We start from the raw sequence: 20,057 nt of genomic DNA, 5'->3' as shown, positions 1-20,057 counted from the left end.
AGTCTGACCTCCTGCACAACGCAGGCCACAGAATCTCACCCACCCACTCCTGTAACAAACCCCTAACCTATGCCTGAGTTATTGAAGTCCTCAAATCGTAGTTTAAAGACCTCAAGGTGCAGAGAATCCTCCAGCAAGTGACCCATGCCCCATGCTGCAGAGGAAGGCGAAAAACCTCCAGGGCCTCTGCCAATCTGCCCTGGAGGAAAATTCCTTCCCAACCCCAAATATGGCGATCGGTTAAACCCTGAGCATGTGAGCAAGACTCACCAGCCAGCACCCAGGTCATGTGAGTTTGTAAAGTCCCTACGCTACGGCTCAAGCCTCACTAAATCTGGCCTTTGCACTACATACAGGTAATCGTTGGCCTAAAGATGAACAGTCCAGTGTTTGATTGAGAGATAAGTTCAAGGACCAGAACTAGAACATCAGGGTTTGGATGGCTCTGCCAACCACAGAAAAAAATGTTTTAGATACCCTTTGATTTGTGTATCAATAGGGCTTGCAGCAGGGCCTATTTCCTGGGGGTCAGGACAAACACTTGATGCATACATCAACAGATACATTCAGTTCTTTTATGCAAGCCCTCTCTGTCACCGTTTCAAGAGGCACGCTGAAGTCTTCCTGAAAAGTAAAGTTCTCGCAGGGCCCAACAGCACATTGGCTGCTGCAGTTGATTGGAGAGAGGTGTGTCTCAGAATCTCAGAAACACAACTTTTCAGCAGTCACATATTTTCTATGTCCAGCTTCTCCACATGTGTTTCAGACACCTCTGTGAATTCAACACAGCAGAGATGCCTGAGCTGCTTGCCTCTCCTTCACTCTTTAACCTTGGCATCTAAATTTATGAGAACAAGTTCTGCAAAGCTGCCCTACCAAAACTGAGCCGCCACTCTCTTGCATCAATATCTAACAGTGATTGGTTTGAAAGGGCGTGTGAGCTGAACTCCATGTAGCTGCTTGACAAATGTTCTCCATCTCAACATGCTAGGAAATGCTCTACGGTGTTGCCCCTCGCATTCAGCAGAATGAACCCTGATGTCTTCTGGGAATGGCACAAGCCTCCTGCAGGTGACAGCTCACTCAGAGACAGGGTAGGCTCTTTGACCTAGCTTGGCATTTGAACTTTTTCACCTACGCTACAAAGTGTAGTGGAGCTTAGGAACGGCAGCTGGGCCACCGAGGGAGTATCTTAGAGTTCTCTCATCCAGTTTGTGAAGCAAAAACTCATCCTGGGCTGAATGGGGTCCAAGAAAGAACAATGAAATCCCAACTTTGCGGGAAACAGGTCAGTTCTCCTTATGGAGCACCCAGAAGCGAGTCTGTAGCTCATTTATCCTAAACAGAGAGGTGATGGACAGAGGAAAAGTCACTTTGAATGACAAATGTGCAAAGCACGGTCCTTGGAAAGCTCAGAAGGATGATTGATGACATTTTTAGACTCTGGATCAAGATCCAGGATAGTTATCTGGTCAGAGGACATTTGTGCATTAGAGAGGTCTGGCAATAAAGAGATAAGAAGAGAGACTTATTCTGGAATCACCATCTGAATGCTGAGAAGACCATCAACCAAGGACTCATTTGGGCCAGAGAGGTAAGTAGACTTTGACACAGCCATCCTTCATGGACCAAAGTCTAGCAACTGACACTCTGCTGCACAAACTGCTCAGAAAAAGAAAATTCAGCTAAGTACTAGCTGTGTGGTGAAATCCAGTTCCTGGAGCAAGCCAAAAATAGGCTGTGAAGAAGCCAGGGGACTGCAGAGATTGCTAATTATATTTTTTTAAAGCTTGAGAAATGCCAGGGGCTGACTTATTTGGTACCCAGTGAAATCCAGTCAGTGCTGTGACCTGGGATGGAGTTCTTTAAATGGTGTATGTGGGTATTCGTTCATTTAACCATCCTCATTTGTTTTCCGTTTTGTGCCTGGAAGGAAACTATTTGCTGTTGATCCTGTAAATAAAGTTGACTCACATCTCAAACTGTTCTGGGGTCTTAGGGCTTGTCTCCATTTGAAATCTGTTGTGGGTTAACTTGAGTTACTTTGCATTAAAATGCCTTCTATCTACCACAAACAAAATATTTGTAGTGAATCTTCTGGCAATTTAATTTGTGTTTTTCAACCCCCTGTGGATCCAGGCTTATGGAGATGGGGGATGAGTTTCCCTGGAACAAAGTAGGTATGGCCACATCCTCCTCCTGAAACAACTGTTGTGCATATACCAAGCCGTCCTACTAGTATCCTGTACTGCTTTGCTGGCTACCTGGGTGGTCCTCCCTGTCTACCTGCATACCCTCTATGGCTCCAGGATCATCCTGACCGGATGTCACCTTTCCATTTAAATAGTTCCTGCAACCAGGTGCTGTCTTTGGGATTCCATCTCATGTGGAGTTTGCATAATCCTGATTATTGATCAGCCATGCCTTGTGCTTTGCCATGGTCCCATACTGAGATAGAACGGTTACTTACCTTCTGTAACTGTTGTTCTTCGAGATGTGTTGTTCACGTCCATTACACATTAGGTGTACGCGCGCCGCGTGCACGGACATCGGAAACTTTTTCCCTTAGCGGCTCCCGTCGGGCCGGCAGGGCCCCCTCCTTCCCGCCAGAGCGGCGCCCCGCTCCAGGGTATATATATCCCTGCCGACCCGACCCCTCCGGTTCCTTCTTGCCGGAGACTCCGACAGAGGGGAAGGAGGGTGGGAAGTGTAATGGATGTGAACAACACATCTCGAAGAACAACAGTTACAGAAGGTGAGTAACCGTTCTTCCTTCTTCGAGTGATTGTTCATGTCCATTACACATTAGGTGATTCCTAAGCTTACCATTGGAGGTGGGTAGGAGTCAAGATACAACTGACTGTAACACAGCCCGACCGACCATTGCATCCTCTCTGGTCTGATGATGGATCGCATAGTGGGCTGTGAACGTATGTATGGACGACCAGGTGGCTGCCTTGCATATCTCCTGGATAGGGACCTGTGCCAAGAAGGCCGTAGAGGACGCTTGGGCTCTAGTCGAGTGGGCCCTCAATTCCGATACCCTTCTGGCCGATGTGATGGCCACGAGAAACGCCACCTTCTGCGAGAGGTGCGTGAGGGAGCAAGTGGCTAGGGGCTCAAAGGGGGGACCCATGAGTCTTGTTAGGACTAGGTTCAGACTCCATGCCGGGACAGGCGGGCGCGAGTAGGGAAACACCCTCTCCAGCCCCTTGAGGAATCGGGCCACTGTGGGGTTGGAGAACACTGACACTCCCAACTCTCCCGGATGGAAAGCCGAAATGGCGGCTAAATGCACCCTGAGCGAGGCGGGCGCAAGCCCTTGACGCTTGAGGTGCAGTAGGTAGTCTAAGATAAACGGAACTGAGGCTTGTAAAGGCTGTATGCGTTGAGGTTCACACCAGTGGGAGAACCTTTTCCATTTTGCCAGGTAGGACGCTCTTGTAGAGGGCTTCCTACTATTAAGGAGGATTTGTTGAACCTGGTGAGAGCACCTGTGTTCTGCATCGTTCAGCCAGAGAGATATCACGCCGTGAGATGTAGCGAAGACAGGTTCGGGTGGAGCAGGCGACCCTTATCTTGTGTGACTAGGTCGCGATGAAGGGGGAGGGTGATTGGATCGGCTATGGACAGCTCCAGCAGGGACGTGAACCAATGCTGGTGTGGCCAGGCCGGGGCGATGAGTATGATCGTCGCCCTGTCCCTGCGGGTCTTGAGGAGAACCTTGTGTATGAGTGGGAACGGAGGGAAGGCGTATCTCAGGCTCCCTCCCCATGGGATCGTGAAGGCATCTGCTAATGATCCCCGGCTGAGGTTCTGGAACGAGCAGAACTGAGGGCATTGGCTGTTGTCCCTGGTGGCGAATAGATCCACCCGGGGAAAGCCCCACCTCCGGAAGATCGAATGCAGGACGTCTCGCTTCAACATCCATTCGTGCATTCGGTAGGATCGGCTGAGGCGGTCCGCTAAGCCGTTTTGGATCCCCGGAAGATACGTCGCGATGAGGTGGATCGCATGGGCTATACAAAAGTCCCATAATTGGAGTGCCTCGCGACAGAGGGGAGAAGACCGCGACCTGCCCTGCTTGTTTATATAGAACATGGCGGTAGTGTTGTCCGTCAGGACTGCCACGCTGTGACCTTCTATGGTGGCGTGGAAGGTCTGACAGGCGAGGCGAACCGCTCTTAGCTCCTTCAGATTGATGTGAAGCAGTTTGTCTTCTCTGGACCACAGCCCTTGGGTCCGCAGTTCCCCCAGATGCGCTCCCCAACGCAGGTCCGATGCATCTGTTACCAACGTCAGAGTGGGCTGTGGGGCAGCGAAGGGGATCCCTTCGCAGACCTGTTGTTGATCGAGCCACCAGCGGAGCGAGCCCAACACCTGATTTGGGATCGTCACCACTTGATCCAATGGGTCTCTGCTGGGGCGGTACGTTTGGGCAAACCACAACTGTAAAGGCCGGAGCCTTAGGCGGGCATGTCTGACCACATGTGTGCAAGCTGCCATATGCCCCAGGAGCTGCATGCAACACCTTGCCGTTGTCGTGGGGAATTTTTGGACTGAGCTTACGGCCCTCTGAATTGTCAGGAACCGTGCCTCTGGGAGGCTTGCCCGCGCGGTTACCGAGTCCAGGGTCGCACCTATGAAGTCCAGCCTCTGTGTGGGGACTAACGTGGACTTGGGCACATTGACCCGGAGGCCGAGTCCGTCGAACGTCTGCAAGGCCAGCGTCACGTGAGATCAGACCTCGGCCTCCGACCTGCCCGCGAGAAGCCAATCGTCCAAGTACGGGAACACCCGCATCCTTCTCTTTCGAAGGAAGGCTGCTACCACGGACATGCATTTCGTGAATACTCGTGGTGCCGATGCCAGGCCGAAAGGCAGGACCGTAAATTGGAAATGGCGCTGGTTGATAACGAAGCGCAGGAACCGCCTGTGGGCCGGATTGATTGCGATGTGAAAATAGGCATCTTTCATATCGAGGGCAGCGTACCAATCCCCCGGATCCAGGGATGGGATAATAGTTCCCAGGGAGACCATACGGAAGCGCGCTTTGATCAGAAACTTGTTTAGGTCGCACAGGTCCAAAATAGGACGGAGGCCTCCTTTTGCCTTGGGGATCAGGAAGTATCTGGAGTAGAATCCTTTTCCCCTTAGGTCTGGTGGGACCTCTTCCACTGCTCCAGCAGCGAGAAGGGTCTGTACCTCCTGCATGAGAAGTTGCTCGTGAGAGGGGTCCCTGAAGAGGGACGGGGAAGGGGGATGGCAGGGAGGGGGCGAGGAAAACTGGAGGGTATAGCCCGCCTTCACTGTGCGCAGGACCCATCGGTCCGATGTTATGCGCAACCATGCCCGGTAGAAATGGGACAGGCGGTCTTTGAAAAACAGGAGGAGGATCCGGTATAGAATGTGGTACGCTGTCCTCGGGCGTAGCTTTAAAAGCCTGGTTTGTTCCCTGGCTGCGGCTTGCCCTGGCCGTGACTCTGGGCCTGGTTAGGCGTATTGTTACGTCTCCGCCTGTTATCCCTGCCTCGACGGCGGTATGGTTCATGGAGGGTGGTATTGCCTCTGTGGTGGCTGGGGTTTAAAGGGCTTACGCTGCATCACCGGGGTGTGCATACCCAACGACTTAAGGGTTGCTCGCGAGTCCTTAAGGCTATGTAGCCTGGCGTCCGTTTGGTCGGAAAACAAGCCCGAACCTTCAAACGGGAGGTCCTGCAGTGTGGTCTGCACCTCTGGCGGAAGGCCTGAAGCCTGTAACCATGCCGAACGCCTCATCACTACCCCTGACGCGACTGTTCTAGCCGCTGCGTTGGCTGAGTCGAGGGAGGCCTGCAATGAGGTTTTGGCCACCGCCATTCCCTCGTCCACCAGGGCCGTGAACTCCTGATGCGCGTCAGGGGGGAGGGAGGCCTTAAACTTGGCGACTGATGCCCAAGAGTTAAAATTGTGCCTGTTTAGAATCGCCTGCTGATTGGCGATCCTCAGTAGAAGGCCCCCAGATGAATAGACTTTCCTCCCGAACAAGTCTAATCGCTTAGCTTCCTTGCCCTTGGGGGCAGGAGCTTGCTGGCCATGCCGCTCTCTCTCGTTGACCGCCGAGACCACCAGCGAACAAGGGGATGGGTGTAAAAAGAGGAAGTCAAACCCTCTAGATGGGGCGAAGTATTTCCTCTCCACGCCTCTTGCAGTCGGTGCACTGGAGGCCGGCGTTTGCCACACCGTCTTATAGTTGGACTGGACTGTCCGTATAATCGGGAGAGCGACTCTGGAGGGGCCCTCTGGGCTCAGGATATTGACCATGGGGTCCTCCTGTTCTACAGTCTCCTCCGCTTGCAAGCCCAGATTGAGGGCTACCCGGCGAAGCATGTCTTGGTGCGCCCGATGGTCAATCGGGGGAGGGCCGGACACCGTTGTGCCCGCTACTGCCTCGTCCGGCGAGGAGGAAGAGGTCGGGGCCTTCTGCCCATCCTCATTGTTCTGCAACCCGGCATCGACCGGTTGCTCCTCTGGGGCCTGACCCACAGTGTGGGACTGGGACGGTACCGTACTCGGTGCCGAGTCCACTCCCTCCCGCTCCGGTGGTCTAGAGACCGTTGCCTCCTTATGCGATGGCGGGCGGTGCTGCGGGGAGCGGGATCGGTACCCCGATGGCCCGGATCTCGAGGCCCTCGATGGGGGCCCTTGCTGGTGGTAGGCCCAGGGTGTCCAGAACGGCCATTGGCTCGGTTGGCCCCACTGGGAATGGCCATAGGCTTCGTAGTCCCTGCTGGCCTGCGCCCTATGGGCATACCCGCCGTTCCGGTCCGAGTCAGTCCCCGAGACCACGGACGGTGACCTGGAAGGCCACGGCGGAGCCGTAGGATGGTGCCGGTCCGGGTTTGGGGAGTAGCGCCTCCGCGACCAGGACCTGGAACAGCGTCTCGCCGACCTGGACCTGGATCGGTACCGGTGATCGCGGGACCGGGAACGACTACGGCTGGTCGGCATCGGGTAACGTACCGCCGACACTTCGCGGTGCCGACTCGTGCTGGGTTGCTGAGTCGGTGCCGACCGCTTGTTGAAGCCCGACTGCTGCGGTGCTTCCTGCGCCGAGGGCAACCGGGAGTCCACCGAGGCGGAGCTCGACCGGGACCGGTTCCCGGAACGGTGCCGAGACGGCGACCGTGATGGGCGCACCATCGCCGGCTTGCCTCTGTGTGGCAGCTTCGGCGGAGCATCCTCAGCACGTGTAGGGGCCTCAACGGACAATGCAATGAGGTCCTTAGCTGCCTCAAACGTGTCCGGAGTGGAGGGCTGTTCCAAGAGCTCCTCCAGTCCTTCATCCTCACTCGACGCGCCCATCCCGGGGCTCGACGGGCCTTTCGGCGCCGGAGCCACTACCGGGGTCTGTACTGGGGCCGTATAAGCGTTAGGCGCACTCGAGGTCTTCACCGGCGCCGCCCTCTTGTGCGGGGAGCGTCCTCGGGCCTTAGGTTGGGCCTTCGATTTTGCCGGCGAAGACGACCGGCGTCGTACATGCCCCCGTTGGATCGGTGCCGTGGGCTTCGGGTGACCCGCCGGCGCCGGTTCCCGCACCGATGCCGGGGCGCTCCGCACGGAGGCAGACGGTGCCGCCGAAGTGGAGGGCTGTAATGCCGTCTCCATGAGCAGCTGCTTAAGGCGAATGTCTCTTTCTTTCTTAGTTCTGGGCTTAAAGGCCTTGCAGATCTTGCAGCGCTCTTTCTGGTGAGCCTCCCCCAGGCAGCGGAGACACGAGTCGTGGGGGTCGCTCAATGGCATAGGCTTGCGGCACGTGGCACAAGCCTTGAAGCCTTGGGCGTGCGGCATGCCCCGCCGCCCAGGGCCGGTGCCGGGGTTGACCAAGCAACCACAGCAGGAACTTTAAGTACCCTAATGAGCTGTTAACTACTAGCTCAACACTACTACAACTAACTGATAACTGCTAAATAACACTAATGACTATGCTAAGGGACACTCTCAGACGAGAGACAGAGTTGTTCCAACGCCGCCACGGACGGTAAGAAGGAACTGGAGGGGTCGGGTCGGCAGGGATATATATATACCCTGGAGCGGGGCGCCGCTCTGGCGGGAAGGAGGGGGCCCTGCCGGCCCGACGGGAGCCGCTAAGGGGAAAAGTTTCCGACGTCCGTGCACGCGGCGCGCGTACACCTAATGTGTAATGGACGTGAACAATCACTCGAAGAAGAATGTGGACTTTATTGCTCTCTGGGGAGAGGAGCATGATCAGGCCCATTGGAATAGCAGCCCCTTAGCACAGAACTACAGGTGGCTATCACCACAAATGCAGGATAGGGCACAACTGGGACACCCTCCAGTGCCACAGTAAGGCAAAGGAGCTTTGGCTGGAGTACAAGACTGCTGAGTACAATAGGATCTCTGGGAGAGCAAGCCCAGTCTGCTGGTACCATGAGAAGCTGGACCGTCTATTTGTCGGAGATCATACCACTCAACTCCAGCATTTTGTGGGCTCTGACTGAACCTCAAAACCAGGATCTTGTCAACTCAGTAAACCCCGAGGCAGATAGTCTCAGAGTCCAGGACCACCACACAACACAGCTAGAGGATCAACCTGAACCAGAGGTGGAGGCCCAAACTCAGCTCAGATGAGGTGGCTGAGTGATTAAGGTGATGGACTGCTAATCCATTGTGCTCTGCATGCATGGGTTTGAATCCCATCCTCATTGGGCACATTTAGTCTTCTCCCCCGGGGGGGCAGATAGCTCAGTGGTTTGAGCATTGGCTTGCTAAACCCAGGGTTGTGAGTTCAATTCTTGAGGGGGCCACTTAGGAATCTGGGGCAAAAATCTTCCTGGGGATTGGCCCTGCTTTGAGCAGGGGGTTGGACTAGATGACCTCCTGAGGTCCCTTCCAACCTTGATATTCTATGATTCTATGAACTGTAAAGGACCAATTCCAGTATGTCTGGAATGATATATTAAAATAGGATTGTATGGGGGATGGAATGGTAGGGAGACACCATGTGTGTTAACCAGGAGATTCGCTGAAGGAATAGCACTTACTGTAGCAGTGCACTCAGAAAAGAAAAGGCAAAAAACTAGTATTTCTGACTCAATTTTATTAATGCCCTCAGCCAACATGAGCTATTATGAGGTAAATTGCTCAAATCATGCTATGCTTACATTTCAAAAAAGGAAGAGATTTTAAGGTACTTTAAGGACAGCATCATTGTCACAACATACACAACATCTAAAAAGGCACTGCATTACAAACTACACAAATTGCACTGAAACTCTACATAAAAGGTAACAAATTTATTAGAGCATAAGCTTTCGTGGACTACAGCCCACTTCTTCGGATGCATATAGAATGGAACATATATTGAGGAGATATATATATATACACACATACAGAGGCCTCTCAGAGTTGGTAAGACAACTCCCACCTGTTTATGCTCTCTGTATGTGTGTATATATATCTCCTCAATATATGTTCCATTCTATATGCATCCGAAGAAGTGGGCTGTAGTCCACGAAAGCTTATGCTCTAATAAATTTGTTAGTCTCTAAGGTGCCACAAGTACTCCTGTTCTTCTTTTTGTGGATACAGACTAACACGGCTGCTACTCTGAAACCTACATAAAAGGTGATAATCATATTTGATGTGGGCATGTTAATTCCTTACATTAGTACACATACACCAGAAGACATATTCAGTAATCCTGATAAATGCTTTATACAAAAGCATATACATTCTTCATAAGTGGCCCTTAGACTCAAAGCATGAGCACAATGCATTCCTCACTCTGTGCAAAAGTAGTTGTATCACTTCACAGAGGCCTCCAATCTAATCTGTCTGTTCAAAACAATCACCAAGTCTGCCCACTTCCTGCTCCCATCCATGTGCAAGGCTCTGTCTTGTGCTCTCATCTCCCTTGCTCCCACAAAGGTTGTGCAAACCACAGCAAGCAACTATCACTAGAATACAATTTTTCTCATCAGCCTCATCATCAGGATCCTCCATCCTTTCAGTCTTCCAAATGAACATGCCACAGTCATTCTGCAACTACTCCGGGTATAGTTAAAAAGGGTTCATAAACCAGGCAAGCAGTTAGCTGGGTTTCCCAGAATGGGTAGTGGAATGGAAACAATATCAATGTCCACAGAGAACATGGGAGCAGAATTTCCATTTGCCATTGCAGAAAACAGTCCACACTTTCTCACGATCTTAGCATTAAGGACCGTTCTAGACCACTCCCACATAAATATTTGTGACTCTTTCATGGTGATCAATCAGGCCTTGCAGTGGAGAAATACCCTTTTCTAATGATAAGCTCGGAGACCTGGTGGAGGGGACAAAGAACTGGCACATGGGTTGCATTAATGGCTCCAATACAATTCAGGAACCCCAACCAAGCAAAACACATTAAATAACCACCTGTGCATTGATTAGTCTTATGACCAAGGGGAGAGCACTTTCTTGATGTCACAGAGGTGTGCACTGATAACAGGCCTAACAGTTGCTCTACCAACATTAAACTGTTCAGGAATTGACTGGAAGCAATTGGGAATAGTGATATGCCAGATAGTGATGGCCATGTGCTTCTCCATGCTGAGGGGAGCTCTCAGGTGGGTGTTCCACCGCTGCAGCTCCAGGATGAGCTCTGCACAGAGTTCTAGGAAAGTGGCATTTGACATCCTGAAATTCTGCCACCACTGCTGGTCATCCCAGGTCTGCAACACTCCCACCTCTTAGTGTTAGTTGGCCAAGCCCCAAAGTGGCACTCCACCAAGTGTAGTAGAAGCAATTGCTTGATTTCAGCCTCCTTCTCATGTGGCCTTATTGCCTTGGTCCTGAAGTCACTGCGTAACTTTAAATATGCTAGCAGCAGGCTGTTCATATTCATCACTGTGAGGAATGCAGCAATTGCAAATGTTTCCTCCATGCTGCCTGAGAGTGCTTTGAAAATGCCACCAGCTGGCTCACAAAAAAAAAAAAAAAAAAAAAAAAAAAGATGGATGATGGGATGAAACAAGAAGAAATATGGGAATTACTAAACTTGACCCCAAACCCCAGAATTCTGGCAGGTATCACACAATGCACAGTACAAAAAAATACCAGAACATGTACAGCACTGCAGCAGAAAAATGCATCATGGGATGTCTGACCAGAATGCTGAATGCTTACTTCAAAACATTGCTGTGCTGTGTGGCTGCAATGATATGAGGCAGAAGTACTTTAATTGTGGATAATACCATGGTGAGATGGGCATACTCACATAACACTTGTCAAGTGTAGCCTGTCATTAGTTGCCTGCTCTAAACCAGAGGGTCAGTCCTGGGACAGAATCAAATCCTTCGGGTTTTCCTGACTAAAGAGGGTATAAAAGGACAATATTTCATGGTCAAAAGATATCACAGAATCTTGCTCACAGAACATGGCAACGATAGGCTCATCAGTACACAACGCTTGTCCATTTTCCGTTCTCCACCCTCAGAAGCTTCTCATAGGTAGATCTGGTATAAGTGACCTCGCAGAACTGTAAGGAACAATGCCATGCAACTCAAGATTCTGGAGGATCCAGGGTTTAGATGAAGAATCTTTAAGACATATCCCACTGGATTTAAAGGTAACAGTGTGGTCCCTGCCAGCCAAAGAGCCAGGTACTAGTGGTATCTGCCCATGCAAAACTTCATGCCCTGCAACTCCTCTCTTATCAGATATTTACAAACCTGATCTAGATATTTAGGATTAGCATGTTTGGACTTATTAGTTAGTCCAGAGAGAGTTACAAAGTGAAGAATATTTTGGAAGGTTTTCTTCTAATAAAATGGTGGGAAGTAATAAAAAAAAATCCATAGAGTATATTAACCATGATGTGAAAAATATAATTGCCAACTCACCAATGGTGTAGTCGGAAACTTTCATAGTGACTGAGGGAGTGCAGGGACCTGTGCTAGTGCCACTGCTCCTGCTAATATAGTAGCAACATGAAATATACAAGACAAGGTACTGGTCAGTGTAAATACTGCCTAGAGAACCATGTCGTGCTGCTGAAGAATGCTTCTAACAGCTGTAGTAGAGACACAGACTAAGTCCTCTACTGCTGTGATAAGATGGGCTAGGAACTACACAAGGAGGAAAAGAAGAGACTCTCCTCCCTTTCCTGTTTCCAACAGGAGAATTAAGCCCTTGCCTCTTCGGTTTCTGCTCAGTGCTTTCCCAGAAGCAGCAGTGAAATTTACTACACAGCTACGTAATTTCAGATTCTGTTCTGTCTTGCGCATCATCATCAACGCTTGTCAACTAAATTCTAAATGGAGATTCTTTACTACTGGTGATGATAAACAAGGCAAAAAGAACCTAGCTGTATTTTCAGATCCGAGGAAGAGTTTGCAACCCTGGTAGTTAGAACATTACACTTCTGACTTGTAAACTTGAGCAAATTTCCTGTGAAAGTCATTGAGAGAGCACGAGAGCCCAATAAATATGGAACCCCATGGAGTAATTTGTAGAGGCACTTTTCTGATTGTAACAGTACTGAATGAAATCTCTTATGCTGGAGACCTGTTACTGTCATTCAACCAAAATATAAGTCTGGGATATTGAAGTTCTTTTGTCACATCTATCTAAAATAAATAATGAAAACTCAGCAGTAAAGGATCTACTTGAAAAATTGGTATGTCTTTTGTCGCTTTGTTGGTCACCGAGAGAATTAGATCTAATTAAAATCTCTGAACCATGGCTAAAGAAAAACTCTAGAGGTTAGGAAGTTTTACTAGATTGAAGGTGTACAATTCAGCTTTCAGTGTTTCAACATTTCTATTTTTTAAGTGAAAATGCCTCTGCTAGAGATATTTCAGTGCTCTCGATGACCGAAAGTCCATCTGAGAATTCTGAAAACTCAGAGCATCTCTGTACAGATAAATTGCATGATCCTGCTTAAGGGGATGAGTCGGCTGGACAACAACATAAATATGATTAGACAGATCTTGATTTACAATGATATGAAATTCAACAGGCACTAATCTATTAATATACGGAGGGATGCCAGCATCAGAAATCTCTTGCCGACATGAAAGATTAGTGATAGTTTAAGGATTAGAGTACAGGCACACATGTTTTGCCCAAATAAAGACTACACGGGCACCTTACCAGGATCTAAGGCCCATGGTTTAATTTGCATCAAATGGAACAGATCTAATCAGACTCCTGTTTGGTTGAGGTGTAGCACACAGAAACTATGGATCCCAACATGCAATGCTCCATCTTGATTCAAATGGCCTTGACAGAGCACTGCATGTGGAGACTTGTAATTTCAGTGGGTTGCACTACTGCAATAAAGGTGAAGGCAGCTGCATTGAAGAACTCAGCCACATTTGACTCTGGGACCACACTTTGCAACCCATGGTCTATTCTCTTCTCATCATCAGATTATCTGAGTGCCTTCCAATTGTGCATTAAGTGGTGTGACTAAAATGTGTCATGCGTAGTTCATTCTCTCTCTCATGCAGTCCCCAGGGGAATATCTGTGTGCGCAGTAGAGTATTTTGGTAGATTTTTTTAAATGTACACACTACTATAGGTTTATACTAGAGAAGGGAGGCTGAAGAAGTGTGATGAAGTTCTGATGATGAGATTTGCAATGGTGCTTAGTTCTTGTGGGAGTTTGTTCCAGAGCCTCAAACCAGCCCCTAAGAAAGCTCTGTCTACTGCACAGACAAGCTTTATCCTCATGGTAGAAAGTTCCACTGTGCAGGAGGAGCAGAGTTCTTGACCACAGTCTTCATCCTGGAGCTTTAGGCTCTTTTAGACACTCTGGGCAGAGGGCACTGGGTCTTGAAGATCATGAGTGAGACCTTAAACATGACTCAATAGTCTCCAGGAATCTAGGTCTTTTACCAATATTTTCAAGTCCAGCACTGGGGTGACTCTCCCTACATCCGAGAACAACTGAATATAGCTCCATCCTGTGGAGCTGCTAGTGGTCCTCTGAAAGACAGAGAAAGGTGGCTCTGCAAAAGCAAGATGGGGGTACACCATGCTCCAGGAGCTGAGTGCACAGTCTCCTCAATGTTCCCGTCTCTTGCACTGAGCTCATATCAGACTCCATAGCAACTGCAGTGTGTGCCACCAGACTGATGCACTGCCAACCTTCCAGCTGCATTTTTTAAATGGACAATTTTGACCATAAGAAAAAAATATATATATATTTTATCACTGCAGTCCCTTTCTAACCTTCTGGATTTGTAACTTTGCCTGGGACAATCGTAACGTGTCATTTTACAAGCTCTGCACATTTTTAATTTTGGGACTGCAAGAGAGTGGCTGTGCCCTTCAGCAAAAGGAAGAAATAGAAAACCCACATCTGAACCTAACTATTGCAGCTCACAGAACTGGCGGAAGGGAACATTCCATTTTCTGCCAGTTTAGATTTCACTATGTTATAACTATAACTTCCCACAAGAGGTTAGAGATTATTACAAATCAAGGAATGAATGGCATGTTTGTCAGAACACTGCAAACATCAACAGCACAAGGAAAGAGGAGGAGAAGTAATAAAAACAAGTGGTGAAGCACTTCAATCAGTGATATGATAACTTTTTTGTAATTTGTAGCACACAGTAAAAGTGAAATAAAATAAGTTCCTACTGTTCCCCAAGTAACCTGCCTTGCTGAATCCTTCCTTTATGTGGGCTGCAAGGGCAAGGCATATTACACCAATTTTCTATTCAACTTATTTGAAAAACAGATCTAATAGGGACAGGACACATGCAGAATAGGAGCCACACATTTTGGGAGCTGATGCATTTCCAATCCCAGACTGTGAGAATCAATTTCTTTGGCTTTTTTCCTCCCCCCCTTTCTATTAAAATAATGTAATGCTGATGAAAGATACTAGACTAACAGCAAGCTCTCTAGTTATCCACACAACAGTTATTGCACAGGCTCAACCTATACTGCCCATCAGTGGGCAATTATATAGAAGCTAACCTCTATGGTGGGGAAGATAATTTGTTTCTACAGATAACAACTGAGATTGCCAATAAGACAGTCATGATGGTGGTGGTTTTCTGGCAGGGACATCTGTCTATTATGCACTTGCAGACCCACCAGCTCATTTCACATATGCCACCAAGCAGCCTTTGTGTGAACTTCTGGTTCACTCCTGGCCTGGGTCAAATTCAAATTAGTGACTCAGCCACATTTGCTTTTCCTTTGCTATTTTCACTGGCAAAATTGTTTCATGGAAATCAGTGGCACTGATTATGGAAAAAGATGACTCATGATTATTATTACTAAGAGAAGAGTGATACTAGTTGTAAATCTAAGGTCATATGTATCCTTGTTTTTTGAAAGGGAAAAATAGATGTTGACAGCATCGTTAACTTTTATGTCTTTATTCCAAGAATGATCCAAAGTTTAAAATTCAAAATTTAGGGTACTTTTAGGTAAAGAAACATCAGAAGCACACACAGTCAATGGGAAGGGGAAGTATGGAAAAGAGTAACACAGAGATCCCGGAGGCAAGAGTTCATCACAAATTAGATATGAGCTTGCAAAGCAATATGGCAGTAAAAAAAAAAAAATCAAATGAAATTGAAAAAAAGCTACAGTGGTATGATGGGATTTGGGGATGCATACTCAGAGGTATGGCAAAGAGCAGAGAGGCACTTGCCACAACTCTGCTGAGAGTGTGCCCAGAATGTTGTGTTCAGTTCTGGGCACCTCAGTACCAGAAAGACAGAGACAAAAGCAAGGGAAAGGATTAAACAGTTGGAGGGACAGCCCTAGGAGGAAAGATTGAAGGCAATAGGTATGTGCATATTAGCTAAGGGGGATGGAGATCATGCAAACTGTAGACATGTCTGGGAAGGGAGAGGAAATGTTTAGGGTGGTAGGAGGTGGTTTTATTAGGAGCAATGGGACAGAATTAAAAAAGAGAAGTTTAAACTAAGTATCAAGAAAACTCCCTGACACTGAGCTCTACTGGAGCAAATTCTGCCCTCAGACCTAGTGGTCTGAACAGGAGTTATCTGTGAGTGCCTGGGGCTGAGTTTGGCCCTCAGACTGTGGAATAATCTTTCAAAGAAAATGGCAGAAGATCCATCATTTGAGACTTGTGAAACTAGGCTGGACAGTAGGGCAGACTGCAGAGAGCCATGCTGTGCTGCACTGGTGCCCACAGAGTGGAGGAGGTCAGGCTCTCTCAGACTGGGGCCTGAAACTCTTCTCTGTCTTGTTTTATTTACAATGGAAAATAGAACAGTGCCAGCAGCTGCCTGGGATGCTGTATGAGATTCCCTGGGTGCTTGGCTCAGCACCAAGTACCCCCTCTCTCCTACATACAGCAGAGCTGCAGAGTTCCCAGCAGTGACCCCTTATGGCTTCTAGGGACTGCCTCTCTTCCTGTGCTCTCGATATCCCCTAAAGGGGTCCAGCCAGGGCACAGCCCCCCAGGGAAGAAGAAGAAGTGATGTGGGCCTCGCTGGCAGGGAGATGAAATTTGGAGAAACAGAATGGTGAACTTACATCCCCTCAACTTGTTCTTCTCTTCTGTCCCCTCAGCCGTATCCCTTTTGAACCCCTATGCCCCATTCTCTTCCCCTGGAACTCCTACCCTCCATTTGACCCCCTCAACCAGTTACCCCATTCTGATCCCCTGGCAAAATTCACAATCACTCTCCTGTTTCAGTTTGGATCACTCTTTCCCTCTCTGGATAAGCTCTGGGCATAGAAACAAGCTGCTCCCTCTCATTCAAATTCATTAGGTAAAGGACTATTATCACTGTATGTACATTAGTATCCTCATATTTCATTAACAGTTGATCTATATCAGGGGTAGGCAACCTATGGCACGTGTGCCGAAGGCAGCACGCGAGCTGATTTTCAGTGGCACTCACACTGCCCAGGTCCTGGCCTCCCGTCCGGGGGGCTCTGCATTTTAATTTAATTTTAAATGAAGCTTCTTAAACATTTTTAAAACCTTATTTACTTTATATACAACAATAGTTTAGTTATATATTATAGACTTATAGAAAGAGACCTTCTAAAAATGTTAAAATGTATTACTGGCACGCGAAACCTTAAATTAGAGTGAATAAATGAAGACTCGGCACACCACTTCTGAAAGGTTGCCAACCCCCGATCTATATGAATCTTCTGTCTAGAATATGGGAAGGTGGGGCCTAAGCTCATTTGCTTTGATGAAAGCAGGAGCTGCTGGTAAAAAGGCTGATAACCACTAGACTAGATAGGACTTAATAGGTCTTTTCTATCTTCAGGAGAGATACAATATGTGAAATCAAAAATGTGATCAAATTCTGTGAATCCATGAAACATACTAAAAAAATTTAGTACAGTCTATTTAGCTTTTGCTATAATCTATGTATAAGGAATGGTTATGACTGAGGCACATCTTAAAACAGCAAGAAAAATGTGATGTTCGTGGGAAGATCTATGACTGAAAGTGACAACATACAGATGCTCTGCTCTCAGAAATGGGAAGTGGTTTATGCTTTAAGTTTGTCTGGCTGTGCAATATACGAGTCCCTAAAACATATTTACAATTTATTGAGAGTTTAAGTGGTGTGCAGAATCACATATCTGCAGAATAGGAATTTGAAAAGATCCTTGCAAAAGGACATTTTTAGAATACTCAAGAGGTTGAAAGCAACACACCAATGGAGCTACCTATGAAACTGACAAGAATTTTTGAACAGAGGCTTCCATATTTGGTGAATTTCTGATAGGCCATATAAATGTACTAATGCTAAAATTATTCTCACAAATAATAAAGATATAATGATAAAACAGATCATTAAAATGTGAACATTTGAAAGGGATTCAGTAATTCCATTCTTAAACAGCTGTAAACCTATGTGCTTTGAAAAGGGCTGGAAACAGGAAGCTGGATGATTGAGTGCTTGTTAATACTTGAGTGGCTGAATTTTAGATTGCAGATTTAAGAAAAGTGTTAAAATAGTTCAACTGAGAAGGGACATATGCACAGAGTATGCTTTTCTGTGGCACACAAACGAAGCACAGATACAGCATGAAATATTACTAACATGAATGATTGCTTAGCAGTGCCGTTAACCCTAGCATAAAAACTAAGCTCCATATTTAGACTGACACTACAAATCTCAAACATGGAACCCAAGTAAAGGTTATGTCCATCAAATTGAAGAGTGTGCAAGTAAACATGCAGAGGTCAATTCCATATACAACCATAACAACTTTCCTTCTTGCCTTTTGAATGTGAAAAGTTTCCATTCTTCCAAGTAATCAGGAAATACCCACAATCAATTCAGTGTCAGTGACTTTCAAGGTGAACTGCACAGGAAATGTGAAAATTATATCTACCTCAGCAGTATGTTCTCAGTGTCCCACTGAAGAGACTAAGCAGGATAAGTCAACACAACTAAAAATTGACCATTCCTCCTTGCATTTAGGTCTTGCAAAAATTATCCCCCATCAGATTCCATCTCTGTGCGATCCCAGAATGTATCATCCTGTGATGTGACAATGACCACAGAAGCCTAGTTAAAACAAGGAGTTAGCAAATCCCCTTTAAAAATATTCTATGAAGCTTTAAATTACTTTAAGATAAGGTATCAAAAAGAAAAACAAGTAGCTCATACACACAATAAAAAAAGCACTTGGTAAATATAATAGAGCTATTGCTTAAAATAAATAAATAAAACAAACATGGCCAACTCCTGCTAATCAGATCTGAAATGGAGAGACATGAGGGGCACACACCAAGGGCCCACCACAAGGTCAGCATTGCAGCATTAGCCTACAAAAAACTATTCTCTGAGCACCTTGCAGAAACCAAGTTATCATAGACAAAGGCCTTGTAAGATACAACTAAGAAGATTAAAAACCACCCAATAAAATGGAGCCCTACGTAGCTGTGCTGATCAAAATACAATAAGGAAGAAAGTAGAAAAACCCGACAAAAGGAAAACTAGGTTACGATGGGCAACAAAATACGACAATATCATATGAAAGATGTGAAGCATAAAAGAGATGTTAGATGTTCAAAAGGACAGAATGTAGGAGAGACATAAAACACCCTAGAAGAAAGATAAAATCTCCACATCAATGCAATACTTCCTTCCTGCTTTCTATCAAGCCATGCAGCTGATAGCACTAGCAGGGGAGCAGCAATGCTCCTATGAGAGAAGAAGCACGTCTCAATGTGACATAATGGATTACATAGATGTACGTCTGGTTTAAAATGAGCAATTAAGTTATTGAGTATTTGCTGCTAGGAGAAAAGAATTGGGGAGAATAAGTTTGAGCAGAGGAAATGACTGTGCTTTTGATGGGCTAATGTTATATAGAAGGCAGTTTAACCATGGAAACACAGTTCACACCATACATGGACAAATGGCATGAGGATAGACTGGCAAAAAGTAGAGGAACCTTGGATTGACATCAGTTGTACATCTATGTCAGAGAAACCAACAAGGGACAAGTCAGCTTGTTACAACAAGTCCTGCAACGTGTCCAACTCAAATCAAGATAGTCCTTGGGGCAGCCCTATACAGCATATATACAGTAACTCCTCACTTAACGTCCTCCTACTTAACGTTGTTTCGAAGTTATGTCGCTGCTCCATTAAGGAACATACTCGTTTAAAGTTGTGCAATGCTCCCTTATAACGCCGTTTGGCTGACATTACAAGGGAGCATTGCACAAGTTCCTCTTCTCCACCTCCTCCACCTCCCTTCCTCCCAGCACTTCCCCGACCGCCAAACAGTTGGCGCTTAGGACTTTCTGGGAGGGAGGGAGGGAGGGAGGGAGCGGGGAAGCTGCTGCCCCGCCCCCTAGCAGGCAGGGCCACCCGGAATATAAGGGCTTTAGGGGCTGCAGGCCCTGGGCTAAGGGGGCCCCAGGGTCCTGGCCTGCAGCTCTAGAGCCCCTTTTGGAATGCGGCCCCACGAGCACGGACCGGAAGACTCAGGAGGAGCAGGGGCAGCCGCGCAGCCAGCGGCCGGAGAGAAGCGGCGCTTTCCCCTTCAAAGCCGGCCAGAGAGAAGCGGCGCTTTGAAGGGGAAAGTGCC

At 47.5% G+C, this 20,057-nt stretch overlaps 1 protein-coding gene and 1 non-coding gene across 10 annotated transcripts in view; one reads left to right on the top strand and one right to left on the bottom strand.

The window, feature by feature from the left end:
- The window catches only part of SIL1 (SIL1 nucleotide exchange factor), a 234,465-nt gene that overhangs the window by 23,238 nt on the left and 191,170 nt on the right, over positions 1–20,057 (bottom strand). The window lies entirely within an intron of this gene.
- TRNAS-GCU (transfer RNA serine (anticodon GCU)) lies at positions 8,627–8,708 on the top strand. The gene has a single exon. It is a non-coding gene; the product is annotated as a tRNA-Ser (tRNA).

The sequence above is a fragment of the Chrysemys picta genome, chromosome 8 (genome assembly GCF_011386835.1).
Source record: "Chrysemys picta bellii isolate R12L10 chromosome 8, ASM1138683v2, whole genome shotgun sequence".
In the NCBI taxonomy this organism is placed as follows: domain Eukaryota; kingdom Metazoa; phylum Chordata; order Testudines; family Emydidae; genus Chrysemys; species Chrysemys picta.
The sequence above is the reverse complement of the archived record's forward strand: the minus strand, read 5'-3'. Positions and strand labels throughout refer to the sequence as shown.